Raw genomic sequence first — 19,443 nt, 5'->3', positions numbered from 1 at the left:
AGGAGTCAAGGAACAGAGAGGGGGTCTTCGCTGGGAAGACAGTGTACAGCCCCCGGTCTTCCAGATCACTGGCTGGAGCACAAGCCTCCCCACCCTTGGGCCTCTATTATCTCCATGCTACCTGAAGGCCAGGGCCAGCACCTGCGAGATTACCAAAGGCAAGGATGCCAGTCTCTCATTTCCTCCTCCCACCACCCTCTGAAGAAGGCACAGACAAATTGCTGCATTTTCCAGATCAGAAATAGTAAAGGGCCTCGGGATATGTCACAACTGGCTGCCTCTGAGCAGTGGGAATAAAGGGAGGCCATCAAGATAAGGTCCAAGGTGCTTAAGCATAAATTATGAGGCCCTTCTGTGACCTGGCTTCATCTTGCAATCCTCTGCTCCCTGGTGCTCTCCTTGGGGTTCAGGCCACACAGACCTTCACTAGTCCCTGAATGTGCCCTCTCTGGCTGTGGTTCAGGGCCTTTGCACATGCTCTTCCCTCTGCTTCGAAGGTCCCTCACACCTTTCCCCATCTGGCGACCTGCTGTTCATCCTCGAAGATGTACTCCATGTGTCATTTCCTTCAGGAATCCCTCTCACTCCAAGTCGGTGCCCACCTTGGGGGTTCCTGCAGCGCTTGGGGCTTTTCCCCCCATTAGAGCCCTCATTGCCTCTTTCTGTGTCTGTCCTTCCCTCTGCACTGTGAGTTCCTGAAGAACAGGGGCCATGACTGATTTAGCTCTACACTATCTGCGTAACTCCTGGTTTCTGACAGGGGTGCAGTCAGTCAGCACCGAATGAATGAATAAATGAATGAATGAATGAATGAATGAATTTTCTTTGCTCACTGACTCAATTAGTAAGAATTGACAGTTACCAGATCATCCTCGCCTTTCAAAGGAAGAAGCACATTCTCCCAAGTAAAGATTCATTCAACAAATATTTATTCACTCATATATCAACCACGTGCCAAATATTTCCATGCACTACAGCTCATTTACTCCTGATGATGGCCTGAGTGGTAGGTATTATCTAGATAAACAGACACCTGCAATGTACGATGCAGCACACCTCACCTATGAGATGCTCGCAAAGAAAGCGCCTAAGGAGGAATACACGTTGAGTGTGAAGGACAGAGAGAAAAAGACAGCAGACCCACTCCCTGCATCTTGGGGACTGTAACAGGGGCAGAGAACTGCATGGGAGGACAGGGAGCCTCCCATCAGTCACCTGGCTGCAGGGGCCATTTGTCCTGCTCTCCCCAACGTGGTGTACATACTAAAGTAATCAATCCAGCCCCACCCAACCTGGGCTCTGATGGCTGTGGCTACTTCTAATCTGGCAGGTGAGCTGCCTTATGCACTGCCCCCAGCTCTGACCCCTCCCCCATCCACTCTGTTATAGACTGAATGTTTGTGCCCCCCTTCCCAAGTCATATGTTGAAGCCCTAACCCCCAAGTATGGTTCTATTTGGAGATGGGGCCTCTAAAAAAGTAATGAAGATTAAAAGAGGTTATAAGGGTAGGGCCCTGATCCCATGGGATTACTGTCCTTACTGTTCCTATAAGAACAGATATCAAAGAAGCACCCCTGACCCCCCCACACATGACCAAGGAAAGGCCTCGTAAGCACACAGGAAGAAGAGAGGGTAGTCATCTGCCACCCAAGAGCAGAGCTCTCACCAGGTACCAACCCAGCTGGCTCCTTGATCTTAGACTCCCAGTATCCAGGCCGTGAGAAAATAAGTTTCTGTTGCTGGAGTCACCGAGTCTGTGGCAATGTTACAGCACCGGAGCAGACTAACATATACCCCCAGCACCCATCTGTGCCCGCGGAAGTCTCTGGAGGCAAGGCCTGCCCTTCCCTCTGCTGTTAGCACCATATAGGATGCCCTAGGGTGCCCCGGGGAGGCTGTCCAGGGAGGAAGGGGGAGAGAATCAGGGACTTGCAGGGGCCGTGTTGCAGTGTGCATGTGCACGTGCCTGTCTGTGTTTATGTACACACAGCCGTGCCGTTCCCTCTGCCCCTCCGTCCCGCACCGTGGCTCCCTCGGGCATGTTTCTTCCCATCCTCGCAGGCAAGGGAAGCTCACTGTGTCCCCCCGCACATGGAGGCAGCAGCGTCCGGTTAAGAGCCTGGGTTGAGGGGCTGAGGGGCTCGATCTGGTTCAAACCCTGATTTTGTCCCTTACAAGTTGTGTGACTTTGGGCCTGATGAGTACTTTCTCTGAACCCTGCCTTCCCCTTCTGTGGCTGCATCACTGTGAGGACTGGTGAGGTAATGGTTGTAAGGCCCTGAGCAGGTGCCTGGCACAGAGCACAGCCGGTTACAGAGTGGGGACTGCCACTGTCACTATTGCCATGGGCCAGGCACTGTGCTGGGCTAGAGTGGTCTAAAAACGAGTGAGCCGCAGCCTTCCCCATGGCTTCCATCTTCATCTGTTTTATAGGGAATCTATTCTCAGGGTCCCCATCTGGTATTAAAAGACTCAGATTAGTTAAGGAAGGGAGCGTGGCTGGCACCTGATTATGTGCAATTCAGCACTATGCTAGCTGCTGTCTTGTGCCATTTCCCAAATGTTCTGCCTGCATACGCCTGGCCTCCTCAAATAGACTCGGAGCCTTTAGAAAGCAAAGCCAGCACCCCCCTCCCGCCCTGCCCCCACACACCCTGCTCAGCCTGGCCCAGGACGTCCTCAGTGCTCCCCAAATACTCACACCGAGGTCATTCGGGGCAGGGGAAAGGGCACCCTCTTTAGCCCTGGGATCATGTCCCACTTCTCTTACTAAATGGGCATCTGGCCCTGGGTTGCTTCATCTGTGAACCACGAGCGGACCACTTGAAAGGCTGGTGTGAGCACTGGGCCGGATCAAGTACAAGAAAAGGGCTCTGCGTCTCTGTAAAGCACTCTGCAAACATCTTTTATTGTTATTTGCTCTGGGGCTCATCTAGTTATTCACTCCCTGATTCAACAAATATTTATGAAGCACCGTCTACCTGCCAGGCACTATTCTAAACATACGGGGTGGTAATGAACCAGAAGAGGCAGGAGTCCCTGCCTTCAGAGAGCTGGTGGCACAGGACTAAAGACAATCAACACCTCTCATCATCACAAACTGCGATCAGCCCGGGACAGGAAGAAGGGGAGGGGGGAGTTGGGGAGATGATGCTCAGAAGCCAAGTAGGGTAACCTTTGCAAATTACGAAGTGAAGTCACAGGGACGTATAGATCCTCCGAGGGCAGGGATGGGGGGTGCAGTTTTCAAGTCAGGGAGATCTGGCTTCAAATGCACAGGGCCTGGGGGAGGGAGAGATGGTGACTTGAGCAAGTTATTTGACCTTTGAAAACCTCAATTTCCACAAACAGAAAAATCCCACCAATGTAGGTTGCAGGGAGCCGCTGAAGGTGTTAGCAATTACAAAAGTGCCTGGGACCGTGTCTCCCCAGCTGGAACACAGTCCTGGCTCAGAAAATGCTAACTGCCACATTTCCCCTTCTGGTCTCCTTTGCAAGTGCCTCTTCCCTATAGCCCCAGAAGGAGAAAACACCTGGGAATAGGATAGGAGCTTGGGAAGTGCCTGTTTTGGGCCACAGCCTTATGCATGAAGCATGACCTCAGCTGTCAAGGCTGATCAAGTGCCTTCATGGATCAGGACTGATGCAGCTGAAGGGGACACAGGGGAAGCCAGGACACAGGCTCTGTCTCTCATGTCCTGACGGCCTCACTGCCCAAGGGATCCCCCTTCATGGTCCAGCTCTGGAGCAGTCTCCACCCAGGGAGGAGATGAGTTCAGACAGAGGGCAGCCACCCACACAGCCCAGATGCTGGCAGCAAAGCCTTCTGAGTTACCCAGGCCCAGGGGGAGGGAGGACATTCCAGAGCATCCTGGCTTCCGTTATCTGAAGCAGCTTATGTGCCGGGAGAGCAGGGAAGTCACAGGCGATCGAATGGCTCTCTGGGAGTGGATGGGAAGATGGATGGAAGCAGGGAGGGTGGAGAGATGGGTGGAGAGACAGATGGATTCAAATATGTTCAAACAAGCATTTACATACCCGATGAAACCTGTAACCTTCCCTCCAAAGTAACTGTGCATCCATGCACACACACTCACACTCTGCATAAACCTTTACGGTGTTTACAACCCCCCCCGAAGCACATCTGTGAACATCTGGTTAAGAAACTCTGTCCTAAGGAGGAAGGATCATAGTAGGGGATTTGATCCCGTCATTTCTTAGTGGTGTGACTTTAACTTCTTTGAGCCTCAGTTTCAACATTTATAAAATGGGGGCAATGACTGTGTCTATTTCTTAGGGCTGGTGTGAGAATTAAATGAGGAGAACACTCAAGTGGTTTAGTGCAGTGCCTGGCAGGTTCCCAGGATCAGCGAAAGGTGCGGATCATCATTACCCTCATTGTTAACCTTCAGTCTCTCATTCATTCATCTAGTGAGTGCATTAGTGAGTGCCTCCTGTCGATCGCACCCTGAGTGGGCCTCAGGGTTGAAGATATTTATGATAACTGGCTTGGGGAACTCATAGTCTAAGTGGCAGAGGGCAAGAAACCCTGGGAATGACCTCTCTAGCTCTGTCCCTGACTCTGGCGAGGCTGGCCAGCCCTGCCCCCCAAAGTCCTGGGAAGAAACAAGAGTTTGGACTCAGAAAGGTTGGCGGGGGATTAGGTCAGCTCAGGAGGGCAAAGTTCATAGTAGACATAGGTGGAGATGTGAAGGGTGGAGGCAGGTAGAAAAGGGAGGGATGGGATGGGATGGAGGGGAGGGGAGGGGAGGGGAGGGGAGGGGAGGGGAGGGGAGAGGAGGAGAGGGGAGAGGAGAGGCAGAGCAGGGCTGAGGTGGGGCGGGGGCTGGAGTGGCCCTGCACAGTTGCCAAAATGGTGTGGCAGGGTGGACATATGATGCTGAAATGGCTGTGGCAATGGGGCTAGAGACCATGGGTAGAATTTCATGTCTTTGCGGTGTGTGCAAAATACGGATCCATAATTCCCTTGGGTAGATGTCCAGGAGTCAAACATGTTCACTCCCCTCTTTGCTCTCTTTAGAATATATAATATTTTCATTAACAATGGTAGCCACTGTCTTGGAGTTCTTACCATGGGCCAGTCACATGCCTGGTCCCACTTAATCTTTTCAATACCCCATGAGGAAGGTACTCTCACAATCTCCCATTTTATATGAGGCAACCAGAGCACAGAGAGGTTAAGTGACTTGCCCAAAGTCACAGAGCAAGTTGCGGAGCTGGCCTTGGACTCAGATACTCTGACTCCAGAGCCCACACTCCCTGTCTAGCCCCAAGCCCTCCTGCTGCTGTCAAGACTGATTTCTTTAGTCCTGTTTCTCTGAAGAGGTAGCAATCCTCTGGGGACTCGTGGGTATGGTGTCGCTTCCTGGAGCCCAGGGGGAGATGTAGAGGGGAGGTGCCCCAAGTCCCGGCCCTCTGACTGGCAGGTGCTGGTCCCACCCACACCCGCAGTGCCCAGGGGTTGCAGCCATACTCAGGGTCTGTTTTCCCTCCATGGCTTCTACAGCCTGGAGACCCCAGAGGAGGTGCGCAGGGGGGGGAGGGAGCGGCCGCCCGCTGCGTGATGATTGGTAATAATGCCAGGGAAGAGCGCCCTGGCCCCGCACTGCCGCTGAGTCTGTCGGCGCTGGCTCCCAGCCCCCGGCCCTGCTGCTGCCACAGCTGGAGGCCAGAGAGGGAAGAAACCTGGGAGCAGGGAGGGAGGCAGGAAGGACGGAGGAAAATTCATGGTGGCCACGAAGCTGGGGGCAGGCTCTGGGAGGGGGCTGCAGAAATGCAGCACATTTTAGATGTTTCTGCTGTTATTTCCTGTGACCACATACCCTGCCTTACATGTGAGACCTGTAGCATTCACCGCCCGGGACAAAAATGACTCAGAAACAATGGGGTCACCTTCCTGGATTTTGACTTACCAAGGCCCCAAGGGTAAGATCCGGGCCCCGAGGAACAGAAAGGGGCTCACTCAGTGAGAGAGCAGGAGAGGGGCTTGTTTTTGACCCCTCAGGCGGATCACTGCTCAGCACTGAAACCCAAACTCCGGAGGAATCTGGGGGCCGAGGAGACCTTCCTGTCCCTTTCCCAAGTAGGTTCTCAGAGAGTGCAAACGGCCTTGAGTCCCCTCCCAGTCCCCCCAGCCCTCCGTGACAGGAACGTCACACACTCCACAAGCCTGTGTCTCTTTTCCAGGAGTGGGATTTGGGATCCTGACCTATCTCTCCTGGCCGAGTCTGGCAAGGAGAAGAATCTTGCCCCTGCACCCAAGCAGGGTGTAGCCAGGCAGCCCCAGAGAGCCAGCGAACCTCGGGTCTGGGCTGGGGACCCAGCCGCAACCTGGCCGGCACAGTGACGCAGAAGGCACAGGGGCCAGGATGCCCTGGGCTGCAGCCTGGAGAGAGGACAGGCTACACACAGGACGTGGATCTCGCCCCACGCCTCCATGCTTCCCAGGCCCCCAGAAGAATGTTCAGGAAACGCTGGGGGATGGGGTGTCCAGAGTGGACTGAGATTTCAGTCCTGCCCCGTGGGGGAGAATAGGAACTTGGAATAGACGCGAAGCTCGGCAGTTTAAGGATTAAGCAAAGTGACGTTTCTGGCACCTGGGGAAGCTGCCTGAAAGCCTTAGCTACTCATAAACTTGGGCTCACACCACCTCGTTGGCAGGTGCTGCTCTTGGCTCCATTTTACAAATCAGCAAACTGAGGTTGCCCAAGGCCACGAAGCTGGGGTGAGCTGTAGGGTCGGGGTTTGGGGCTGGGGTGAGCTGTAGGGTCTGGGTTTGGAGCTGGAGTGAGCTGTAGGGTCGGGGTTTGGAGCTGGAGTGAGCTGTAGGGTCGGGGTTTGGAGCTGGAGTGAGCTGTAGGGTCGGGGTTTGGGGCTGAAGTGAGCCACCCTCAAAGCCCATGCTATTACCCACTGAGGAAAGAGCAGAGGGAGTGGGGAGGGGAGAGAAGGAAGTGGGGGGAAACAGCACCAGGAAGAACAGGTGGGTGATGGGGAACCTTCCACCCATCTCCCTCCCAGGATCATTGCCCCAGGTCAGAGGAAAGTGGCCGTGAGGGCCTTTGTCTTGGCTTAGAGGACACCAGGGACCCAGGTGGCCGGCACACAGGGGGAGGGGTGGGGGGAGGGGTACTGCCCCTCCAAGAGCAGGGACACCACCCTTCCTCCCCAGCGCCCCGAGCCCCCTTCCCTGGCCAGGCGGCCCTCTCTGCTTCCCTGTAGTAATGAGACCTGCTTCCTGGCTGCCTGGCTCCGCCTGACAGCAGTGGCACTTCAAGATGATTTCTGCTCTGTCCCTTCTTGCACTGGCCGGCCCCCAGCGAGGGGGTTGGGCGCTCTGGCCGGCGCTGGGGGAGCTAATTGACAGTCCGGGGCTCTCTTTCCATGGGCTGGCTTTTGCATGGTGCATTAACATTGGCGCCCGCAGCTCAGGCTGCTCTGCGTGGAGGATGCTCTGCAGAGGAGCAAGAGCCTGGTGCGGGTGCGGCTCGGGCTTGACGCACATGCTAGGAATGCGGGCCAAGGAGCGAGCCGCGAGGTGCTGCAGATGCAGCCGGGGCTCCCCGCCGGCTCCCCACTGCCCGGCCCAGAATCTGCGGGCTCCGTGTGTGAGCTCCACGCAGTCCCTCTAAGGGTTCCGTCAGCATCCACCGAGCCCCCGCTCTGCCCCACCGATCCTGTGACCGCACCAGAGACGCAGAGGGAGGTGAGGTGGACCTGGGCCTGGCCCTCAGGAGGCTCACCATCTTGTGGGGACAGCGATCGGCTCAGCGGCCACACCAGCTCAGAAAAGAGACATCTCGTTCACCTGGGGGTGGAAGGATGGGCGGGGGGCAGTCAGGCAAGGGTTTTCAAAAGAGGAGATACTGGAGCTAGGTCTGGAAAGACAGAAGGAATTTGCCAGGCAAACACCACTGTAAACACATGACTTCATTTGGAGACTTCCTCTAACAGGCTCTGCAGGAGCCACGGTCTATTTTACTCTCACAACGGTGCCCCAGTGGGCAGGGCAGCAGTGCATTGCTAACCCCATGTATAGATTCTCCAAACTACTGCTGGACAGACTTTGGAGAAGGCAGATCCAGGCACCATGGTGACTTGACCTGATAAATCCTATGATAGATGATTGCAGTGTGCGACTGAGTCGCCCAGAAACAATCAGAGCTTCCTAGAGATCTCCAGGGATGGACCCTTTCTGGATTCTGTGTGCAACTGACCCCACATCTTACCATGCCCAGAGCTCTGCCACTGATCTCTCACCAATGTCTGCTAAACTGAAGAGCCTTTACTCTTAATAGTGCAGGAAGCAGGGAAAGCAATGCTTGCCTAAGAACCCTTCCCTGCAAGCTCCCAGAGCCACACACAGATGAGCATCCCCAGCTAAGCCCCCAGGTGCGAGGGAGCTCAGGGTGGTGGGCGATACTGATACTTTCTACAGTGGAAACTGATTGGCTAGAGTGGGGATGGGGTTCAGCTAAGGGGCTGACCTGCAACCGGGCTCTGATTTTTAATGCACACATAATCTCAAACACTCAGGGATTCTCCCCAGAAAACAAGGTCTCTCTCTTAGAGCTATACTACTGAAAGCTAGAAAGGACTTTATGCCATCTGGCTGGGCCCCTCATTTTACATTCGGAGGGAAAGAGGTTTGTTTAGGAAAACACAGGGAAAGAGCAACAGAGTTAGGACTGTAATCCAGGGCTGGAAAGGGTCTTGCATATTTTAAGTAGCAATGCTGTCCTCAACTGACACAATGTCTCCTCCAGAACCAGACCCAAATTACTCTTGGCTTCCTATGAGGCATAACATCATGGGTGCAGAAAAACGTCTCTGTCCTAAAATGTATCTCCCTCCCCTTTACTGAAATTCCCTCAAGTTAAGGTAATATCAAGTAAAGTTTAAAGTACAAATGTTTGGAGGAGGTTGGTACTGACCTGGAATTTAGACTAAAGTGTAAAGGACTGATATTATACTGTAAGCCAGACTTTCTAGGAAGTAAGGGCACTGCAGACTTTAACTACATGGAGGGAGGAGAGATGAGACAAAGAAAGTAGCCTGGGGCTTCAGTAAATTACAGAGCTGGTGGGGTCAACCTGAGATAAAATTCCTTGCTGAGAAGGGAAGTTTATTCTGAAATTTGAATGGCAGGCAGGAGTTAGTCCTGTTTAGGATTTGGGGTGAGAGAACTTGAGCTGAAGGAAACAGTAAGGTCCAAGTCCTTGCAGGAGTATACTAGGTGAGCTCAAGGCACAGAGAAAAGGGGGCTGGGAATGGGCCACCGAAAATGACAGGAGAGGTTCCCAAAAAGTCAGGAAGGCCAGGCTGCACAGAATCTGTGGTCCTTGGTGCAGAGTTTGGGTTTTATGCTAAGAGCAATGGGATGGTTGCCCTGCCAGGTAGCTCAGTTGGTTAGAGCATCGTCCCAAAACACCAAGCTTGCAGGTTAGATCCCCGGTCAGGGCACATACAAGAATCAACCAAATAATGCATAAATAAGTGGAACAAAAATCAATGTTTCTCTCTCTCAAAATCAGTAAATTAAAAAAAAATTAAGAGCAACGAGAGGCCACGAGACAATTTTTTGTCACTTTTTATTTTGAAAAGATTATAAGCTCACAAGAAATTGCAAAAATAGTATAGAAAAGTCCCATGTGCCTTTCCTCCAAGGTCCCCAGTGGTAACATCTGATGTAACCATAGTACAATATGAAAATCAGGAGACCAATCTCAGTACAATGCACAGACCTTGTTCAGATTTCATCAGTTGTGCATGCTCTTGTTTGTGCATGCATTTATGTGTGTGCATTCGTGTATGTGCATTTGTGTGTGCATTTGTGTGCATGCATGTTTCTATGCCATTCTATTACATGTGTACAAGCTGTAACTACCAACACAGTCAGGATTCTGAACTGTTCCATCACCACAAAGGAACTCCCTGTGCTCTCTCCTAGAGTTGCGCCATCCCCCTGTACCCCATCAGGGGGCACCTGAAGGCTGGGTCAAGGCCATGGTATTGGATGCCCTAGAGGCCTCTGAACAAAGCAATGAATATAGATTGCTTTGAATGCCTGCACTTGGCAGTTGAGGGGCAAGAACAGAAAGGTTAAGCAGCTCAAACAAGGTCACACAGTATTTCTCATGGCTTACTGGTTACCTCTATTCTAACAACACTCTGCAGAGCTTGGTGCATTGATTGGTGGGGGACCAGGTGTCCTAGAGAAGAGAGGCCAGGCCCCTGGGTCAGGGAGCGTGCAGAGCCCCAGTCCTACCACTTCAGGGCTTGTCCCTTAATCTCTTTGTATGCCCCTATCCTGATGGGTGAAATGGCCTAGCACCTACCAGAAACAGTCATGATGAGGAAATGATTAGAAAATACTTGGGAAGTGCCAAGCATAAGAAGAAAATGTTTTGCTCCCAACATGCCAGCTCTGACCCAAAAGTACTGAAGAGAAACTGCGGTGCCCCCCCCTTCCACGTCCATCTGTGGGGAGGGGGGAGATGATCTCATTGGGATACTGGAGAATGGCCCTCAAATCCTGTCTCAGCTCCTTCTTACAGCTGCCTGGCTCCCAGGTCTCAGCTCATGAAGCCTGCAGGTGGCATGCATCCCAGGGCCCACAAGGACAGCTGTGGGGTGATGGGGACATGAAGGAGACCCCCAGTTCTCCGATTGCTCTGCTTGGGGCCCAGTGGCTAAGTTCATGTCCTGAGGCTAGACACTGGGCATGCATTTTTGCCTCACGCCCCATCCTCCATGTAGCTCCCAGCAGTAATAAAGGGGGTGCTTTCATCTGCGCTCAATGTCTCCATCTATTTTTCAAGTGGTCCACAGGACAGGAGTGGGATCAATGGCTACGCTAAACTCCAAAAGCAAGCACAGCTTTGGGCACAGAATCCCTGCCGCAAATAATGCCAGTTTCATCTAGAGTCATCTGCTCAGAACTGCCATGACTGTGTGTGCGTGTGTGTTTGGGGTGGGGGGTGGGCAGGGGATGAAGAGAGGGGGTCCAGTGAGATGGGGAGAGAGAGAGATGGGTTAGGAGCTGGGGCAGCTCTGAGGCCTTCACAGGGCACTGAGGGACACAGGAAGGCTCAGCCCTGCCCTAGGGCCCTCCTGCAGGGCTGGCCATCAGCCCAGGTCGAATCCCTGCACCCAAGTCAGCATCCCTGCACCCAGGTCTGCCCTGGCCCCACATGTCAGCCACCAGACAGTCTCATTCCTTCTCTGCCCACAGCTGCAGTCTCCATTTCTTGTAGGGCGGCTTTGCCTTTCTCCAGCGGCTTTGTCTGCTGCTAAGTTGAACTCTCCCTCCCCCTTCCTTTAGTGCCACTTGCCTCCCAGGCTGCTCAATCACCACAAAGGGGCCCTCGGGTCAGCCTCCCTGCCTGGCCATCCTCCTGCCCTCTGGCCTCCGGGGGAGCAGGGACATCCTTCCTCTCCAACACTAATGAAATCTTCTTTCTGCTCCGTGCCTTGCTGGACTCTGGGTCAGTGTTTTTACCCACTCAGCTGGCCCTCTGCTCGGGTTCAGTAATTACACCCCACACCTCATCACAGACAGGCCCAGCTCAGCGCACAGGGCCGGCTTCTCTGCACCATTGCCTCCCGGAGGCTCACACGGGGACTGTTGGTGGGACTCCTCCTTCTCCAGGTCCTTGATAAGCCTGCCACGCATTCACACCAATGGCCCCAACACCCCCCCCATGCCCTTCCCAGGCACCTGTTCTGTCTGTCTGAATCCCAGTCCTTGCTCCTGGCTTCACTCACATTGCATCGCCCTCAGGGAGCCTTCCCTGATTTACCATGGCACCTTCCTCTACATTTAGAGACCTCTGATGCTCACAGCGACTGCTTGCTTCTCTAGGGGTCAGGGTTAGAGTAAAGGTTGGGGTTAGAGTTGGGGTTAGAGTTAGGGTTAGGGCACTGGGCCTGGTTCCTTACAGGTGTGTAAATTGTGAACGGATGAACGAACGGGTAAATGGGTGGATGGATGGATGAATGGAATTGCATTCTATGAGTATCTTCTTCCTCTGACTCTTAACCACATGCTATCTGCTTTGCTGTTTACCTATTCAAGTTAAAACTCGAGTTGCAGCGTACACTCTCACCTGGGTCTCCAGCCTGCCGACCCTCCCTTCAAATCTCAGGCTGGTCAGCCCCACAGCCATGTGAGCCAATTCCTTACAATAAATCAACCTCTCTATCACCTCTCTGTTTGGGGCCGGCCACTGTATGCACCTCTAGCCTTGGAAGGAGAGACCCAGCAGGAGTGAGACCCTGTTCTTGCCATGGCAGAGGGGTGTGCTGGCTGAGAGTCCCCAGCCATGGCTCACGGAGGGGCCATGTGCCTGGTTAGCCTGTTCTTGCTCTGTGATATATGACATGCTCTAAATGAGCTATTAAAGCTGAGTGAGTGCTACAAACGCAGCCGCCCACAACACCCCCTGGGGAAACAGACTATATCTGTGAAGTGACTCATCCTGCTGCCGAAACCCCTGGGCAGGATGCTCGCTCGGCATGAGTTCGCCTTCAAAAGGCCACAGGGACAGCAGGGACAGGCTTAGAGGGGTAAGTGTTTGTGGAAGGAGAGATCTGAATGAATGAGTTTGTCAATCCTGTCTGGGTGGTGGCAATCCAATAGCCAGCAGGGCAGTGGAGTGATGGCAGAATATTGTTGACATGAGTGTGGGTGGCTTGAAGCGAATGCTTCCCGTTGCCTCTGTTAGGCTACATCTCCCTGATGGACCATAGAACTCGTCTACGAATTTCCCATTTCTCTTAGAAACAAGTGATGAGGTGGAAAACAGCTGCTCTTCCTTCTGGTCACAACTCAACCCCCATTTCAAGGTGTCTTAGTATCACCTACCCCTACTTCAGTTCATTTCCAAGAATCATAAAATTACATTTATGGGTGAGATATTTTCACTATCATGACCATCTCTCATGCCCAGTAGACCAACAGCTCCATGAGGGCAAGGAGGCTCAAGGTCATGGCCTCGGCACCTTGGTACCCTCTCAAGGAAGATTTACAGCGAGAGCGAACACAGATGTGCCTATTTTGGAATTTAGCAATGCTGCAATTTTATCCCATGGAGGTACTGTTTAAAATCCTTTGCAAATAAGGAAGGTGGAGCTTGGAGACGTGTAGTAATGAACTTGAGGAACAAAGCTAGGAAGAAAAAGAGAGGGGCTTTAACCCAAGACTCTCTCCCTCCAGTCATCCTAACCATCACTAGGAAACCCTGCAGCCTCCCACAAGTCATCGTGGACAGACACCTGCCAGAGTTACACAGGGGTTGGTAGCCTCCGCTTGCATGGTAACTCCATAAAACCAGCCTGATGTCTTAAAGGAAGGGAAGCAGACAGGAGAGGCTGGTTCAGCCCATTTTAAGGGGGCTCAGCAGCTTTCCTCTGCGGATCTGAGCAACATTCCAGTGGATGGTCACAAGGGAGTACAACTGCCTGGGAAGGAAATTCTGGCTTTCACCCTTTTAGTCGGAAGGTTCCCAGCCTTGGGTCGCTCTCGGTTTTTCCCATACAACCCAGGTAGCTCCCACCCCACAGCCACCTGTAACTTCCAGGCCTGGGAAAGTGTAACTCTAATTAAACACTCATCTCAGCCTGCAGATGAGCGCTCACACTGCCCCGACTGTCCAGATTTGAGACACGAGACCCACTTTTGACCCCATTCATCCTGGAGAACAAAGCTAGAGTAGACAAAGTGAGAGAAGGCTGTTTCCCCCATCTGATAGTTTAAATTTAGAATTCAGGCTTAAGGTTGTCCGGAGATACATGGAATCTAGTTAAAACCTATTTGAAACAATCTAAGACCCAATCAAACCTTTCAAGACAAAGGAACCAGCGCAGTGGTAGCAAGATCCTTCTCCTAACAGGTATCCCATCTATATGGCCATGACCGTCAGTCACCAGGGCTGCACCAGAGGAGGGAGGGCTAGAACTGGCAGAAGAGGGCTTTGGAAGTTATTATAATGTTGGAATTAATAAGTTTCCCTCCCCCCACAGGCTTGGCCTTGGACATCGCTTGATTCCCATAGCACATTAGATAAAATCTTCCATTATTCTGTCAGGATTCTGTGTTTTTAAAATACCACCGCCTGAGCCCCAGCAAAGACAAATTACATCAGGATCTTGAGAGGCTCTGCCTTTGGGCAGGGGCGTGGCTCCCCCAAACACCATCACAGCCGCCTGGGTCTGCGCTCTGCCACCAAGCAGCTGAGGCCTTGGGCACTTGCTTCAGGTGCCTGCTCTCTGTTCATTCGCGGGCAGCGTGAGGCAAAGGGCTGGGACTGCGCAGGTTCCGTCGGACCGTTAGGAGGAGTCGACGACAGAATAACCGCAGAGCCTCTCGCCGCGCCGGGCACGCAGCAGCAACTCAAAAACCGTTGTAATTCTGGTATTTCTATCGACAATCATTGACTAATCCCTGGCTGAAAGGCTACCCTGTTTTGAACCCCAGGGAAAGGACACGAACTTGACCCGAAACACCCAGAACCGTGCAGGCGGCGCAATACCGGCGAAGGTGACAGCGTAGCGTAGGAAGAGGCTGACGCTCTTTCAACGGTGGGTCCTCCCAGCGTGGACCAAGCAGACGGTGTCTTTTCCTGCTGACAACCCCTTTAAAAGCATCAGTCGCTCCTGTATTCCCGGTAGGCCTCGGAACCGCTGCCGGAGGGACCGGCAGCGCGTCAGGCTTGGCGGAGACGGTGACGGCGATGGCGACAAGGCATCCGGCCTGCAGGGCAGCAGGTGCCTTCAAAAGGCCGCTCGGAAATACGAGCTTGGGGACAGGACAGGGCAGCTGTGCTTCAGTGTGACCCGGGCCATTCGGAAAAGAACCCGCCCCGGCTGGAGCCCTCCTGCCACCACGAAGTGTACTGTACACAGGTGTCGCTACAGGTGGCCGGGGTTATTCCAGCAGGTCTCCGTCATGGCGATAACTCCCAAACGAGCAGCCCCTTCGGACAGGGTCAAGTGCGAACCCTTCACCTCGGCCTGACTTCTACAGCTTCCATCAACTGACTACAGATTAGTGAGAAATGTCAAGTATTTTATATACACACACATGCATATTATAAACACAAAACAAAATAAAAATGAGGCAGATGAGAGCTTAGATGAGAGGGTAAACTCTTAAGTATGTCACAGAGAAAATATATTTTAAAACTTTATATCAGAACAAGATATTTGAGAGAGCTAGAGTTAAACTGGAAACACCAATGTGAGCTCGACTTAAATGTATTTTCCCACGTCTATCACTAGGTGACCACAGCAGCAGCAGCAATAGCCCTTATATCCAACCGCCAGCTCTCTCATGGCCCTTAATGCCTAAACTTTGTCTCCAATACTTTTCTCCCCTGACAACTAGCTTGGGCTTCCACTCGCCAAGCTCCGACAATTTGAATATCAAATGAGACTAATAACTATAATTAATGAAAACACATGGAACCTGTGAAGGACCATAAGTTCCTAATGAAGCCCCAAAGAGAAAGGTTGATAGAAATTGTACAAAAAGGGCAAACTTGATAGAATTTCATTTCATTTTATAGTATCCTTAATAGCTGCCTTGTATCATACGTGGGGAATATTTCTTCTATTAAATATATGTTGGCTTATTAAGCATAGAAAGGTGCTTTTTTCTATTCTTGTTAGGAGGAAAGAGTGGATTTAAAATACATCTAATAGCTTGGGGGGAAAATAGAAAGTAGTAGTCATGCACAATAACAAATAAAGAGGGACCCGGCAATGTGGCAGGGGACACTGAATTGGCCAAATGTCTGCATCAAGACAGTAAATTGCTGATTTTTGATTTCTCGTTTCCTAGGAGATGAAACACATAACTTTAGGAAAATCCTCTGGTCCCAGAGAAGATCTAGGTGAAAGCCGTGGACTTTCACATTCTTAGTGAGGCCACTTAAGTACAACAATGTTGGAAGATGCTTTATTGGGGCCCCAAATAGGAATCAGCAACCCCAAACTGGTCACTTGAGATAATATTATCTTTCTTTCGGTTCTGAGAGAAAACCTAGGAGAAATTGTATCTTTTTTTTTTTTTTACCCAAATCCTAGGAAGCTATCATATTTATTCTAAGAAAGCAACTCTGGTAAAGTATAAGCACAAAAATAATGAAGACTCTGATATATATCCATGATATTTAGACTTTTGGAACTAGTTTAAGGGTGTAAGTATATATTTTTCAGTCTTTGATATTTTGTGTGCATTTTGGCTGACTTTTTAGGTGTTTGAAGCATTTAGGAGAGTCTGACACATTAAACTTATGGTTTTAATTAAAAGTTGTGGAGAGTCTGGTTAAATAATATTGTAATCAATGTTTATAAGTTTGAGAAATTCTAATTGGTTCAAATTTTAATAAGTTTTGATTCATCAATTATACAAACAGTGTTTGAATGTCAGGAGGAATGCTGTTTAATGAATTCAGAAGGCTGGGGAGGTTGAATATTAAACAAAGCACAAATAGGCATGTGTGTTCTTCCTGGTGACAAGTGTCCCACAGGCATGAAAGGACCTATTGATGCATCGCGCATGGCCCAAATTCCAGAGCCCCTAAGTGGACCAGACAAGGTGTTACCCTTGATGGAACTGGACTAAGAATGGAAGGAACTGACAATTGTTTGTGCCTTGGCGTGTGCCATATGATGCCTGCATTTTTATAGAGATTCCTAGAAATGGAGAAAGCCTCATGCCCCACAGGAGCTGATCGAATGGAGCTTTTCCAGGTCCTATGTGAAGCTAAGAGGGGTTTTGAGGTGGGGTCCTAACCTCTCACCTAACCTCCTCCAGTGCTCTCTGCTGGCACCCCCAGACCTGAAATTCACGTCCTTCTCAGCACACTGGGATTACTTTATTATTATTTTTAAATCCAGACAGCAGGATTTTATCATCTAGGAAACAATAGCTGTTCATTTCCTGCCCAGTGCCTCCAGCTGGTGACTTTTGCAAAATGTCCCAGGTTACAAACCTCCAGTTCTCTTAGCAACCAAGGACATGGGTCCTCTCAGGAGGCCTGCGTTTTGTGTGGCAACACCACACGTTTGCCAATTCCTCTGGTCTGATGCCTCTTGGACAGATTACTTGCAATCCCACTTTTCAGAGTCCAAAGAAAACAGGATTGAACCATTTGGGGTAAAATGCCCTGAAAATACTACCGACCCTCTGTTTTCCTTTCCTTTTCATTAACCGCCTCGAGAGTCACGCATGACACTCAGATCCATAATGCTGCTTCATTTGTAGAAAGGGCTCAGCTGCCATGTCATTTTTACTCCCTCTGAGCACCTTGAAAATCCCATTGAGGGGTAATCTTGAAAGCATTACACTTTGCAAGAACCTTTCCTTTTCCACTCTGGAGCTTAGAAGTGTGTCCTATTTAAAAGGAATCCAAGATGCCAAAATTCTCCCATAGAAACTTAGACATGTAGACAGTGGTTCTGAAAATGGAACACTGGGCTTGATAGGGAGATGGCTCCCCGGAGAAAATGAGCATGAAAAATTGACCTTGGAGTTGCAAGCTCTTGCAGTAAACCCCCAGGCCTGGATTGACATTGGGGTCTCCATGGTCTTCAGATACACACCCTGTGGGAATGACAGAGGGAGCATCCCATAGGCCTGAGAGATCCACACCCTCCCCAGGACTGTCATTGGTAGCAGGTGCCCTTATGGGACTTGAAGGCCAGGGGAGCTATCTGCCCACCACAAGTACTACTGGGTCTCCTGGGTCATTGAACCAGTCAAATTAGAGGAACTCCTATCCTTTGCCTAGGTCTGTGATCTCTTTCTGGCCATCACACCACCAAACTTTATGACAATTACATAAAAACTAAGCAAGGAACTTACAAAAGATATAAAATATGACTCCCATAGAGTCAATCTGGATAAATCCCCGATTGTTAGCTGCCCCCCTCCAGGCTGGTCTTCCATCATTTCACCCCTGCTGCCTTTCTAGCTATATCTTGAGCAGCCGCTGCGATGTGCCCTCTGCATTGAACGATGTAGGTAGGCATCCTGGATTCAACCTGTTGCTCCAAGCCTCCAGGAGGCATGAAGATCCAAGGTCCACCTCCATGATCCTTCTTCTCTGAAGCCCTCCCTGATTGCTCCCCACCACAAGTTGACTTGTGCCCATTTGTCATATGCAATGTAGGTAGTAATTTACACATCTCTGAAGATGTGAGGGCAGGGCTACGTTGGACTCATCTCTCTCTCTCCAGTGACCTGCAGAGGGCCTGCACACAGCAGCATGCAAACACGTTTGCTCAGTGCATGAACAGTGACCAACAGCCACCACAGACTCTAAACCAGGCTAGTAAGCAAATAGTCAAGATGAAACCCAGCGTCTTAACTAAACATCTTTTGAAGGTGGTTATATCTCAGACTTGTAAAAAGAAATATTTACTTTCTCATAGGCATAAAATCCAGCGTGCATTTCCAGGTCCTGGTAACGCACAGAAAATGACTTCTTCTCTGGGCCCAAGGGATAGAAAATATTTTGCATTTCAAAACTGTCTTTGTGCTTCATAATTTATGATGTGCATTCCTGCCAGGACACCGTGAGAGTATTTTCATTTCCCCCTAATCAGAGACTCTGCTACAGAGCAGGGAGTGATGAGTTGGCGGGCGGGATAACAATGCTTTTCCCTGAGAATGGAGCTTAAAGCAGAAGTCAGCAGAAACAGGTTCTTTCATTTCCCAAACTTGGCTTTCAATCAATTTCAGGCTGGTCACCACGTCGGGGAGTCCCACCACTATCCCGGGGCTACAACTTAGAAATGAGGCGTTACTGAAAGGCCAAAGTTCAAGACAAATTACAACAGGCCTGTTTTTTAAACCAGCCTTTACCCTTCAGTCTTCATTTATCAACAGTATTTGTGTGACTAATTAGCCATGAATGGGGACAAAAACCCAGATGGGAACAGCAGAGTTTACTACCTAATGCAGGACACGAAGACAGTTACGTGAGAGCGCAGAGGGACTGACGCTGCTGGGCCTGTGGGAACTGAGGGGGCAGCTGGACACCGGGATATGCCATCATCTGTTACTGTAATTAATCAGAGACGTGAGCAGCTATGAATTTGGAACTGCAAATTAGAAGCGAGTTTAAACCAAAACCATCCCAATGATCATGAGACCACATCCTTGACCCCAGAAAGCACATGTCACTTCTAATTGGATTTGCCAGGATTGCGCTCTGAGCAGGCGGGGTGTAGGGCAGCTTCCCTGGGGGGTGGATTCCTGAACAAAATTGGGTGTGTTAGCAAGGAAGTAGGGGAAGGGGAGGGGGGGGGAATGGAAGCAGGGTAGGTAACCTGTCTACCCCAGCACTGTTTTAGGGGCCTTGAAATGGCAGAGAAGAACCCCTCCCTCCCCAAAGGTGCCCTTGGCCCAGTTG

The 19,443-nt window shown here is 51.0% G+C and overlaps 1 protein-coding gene across 1 annotated transcript in view; it reads right to left on the bottom strand.

The window, feature by feature from the left end:
* KCNIP1 (potassium voltage-gated channel interacting protein 1) overlaps positions 1–19,443 on the bottom strand; it is a 240,125-nt gene that overhangs the window by 156,352 nt on the left and 64,330 nt on the right. The gene's annotated exons all lie outside the window — the stretch shown is intronic.

Source organism: Miniopterus schreibersii (genome assembly GCF_964146895.1).
Source record: "Miniopterus schreibersii genome assembly, chromosome: 4".
Taxonomy (NCBI): domain Eukaryota; kingdom Metazoa; phylum Chordata; class Mammalia; order Chiroptera; family Miniopteridae; genus Miniopterus; species Miniopterus schreibersii.
This window is presented reverse-complemented; position numbering and strand designations above follow the sequence as displayed.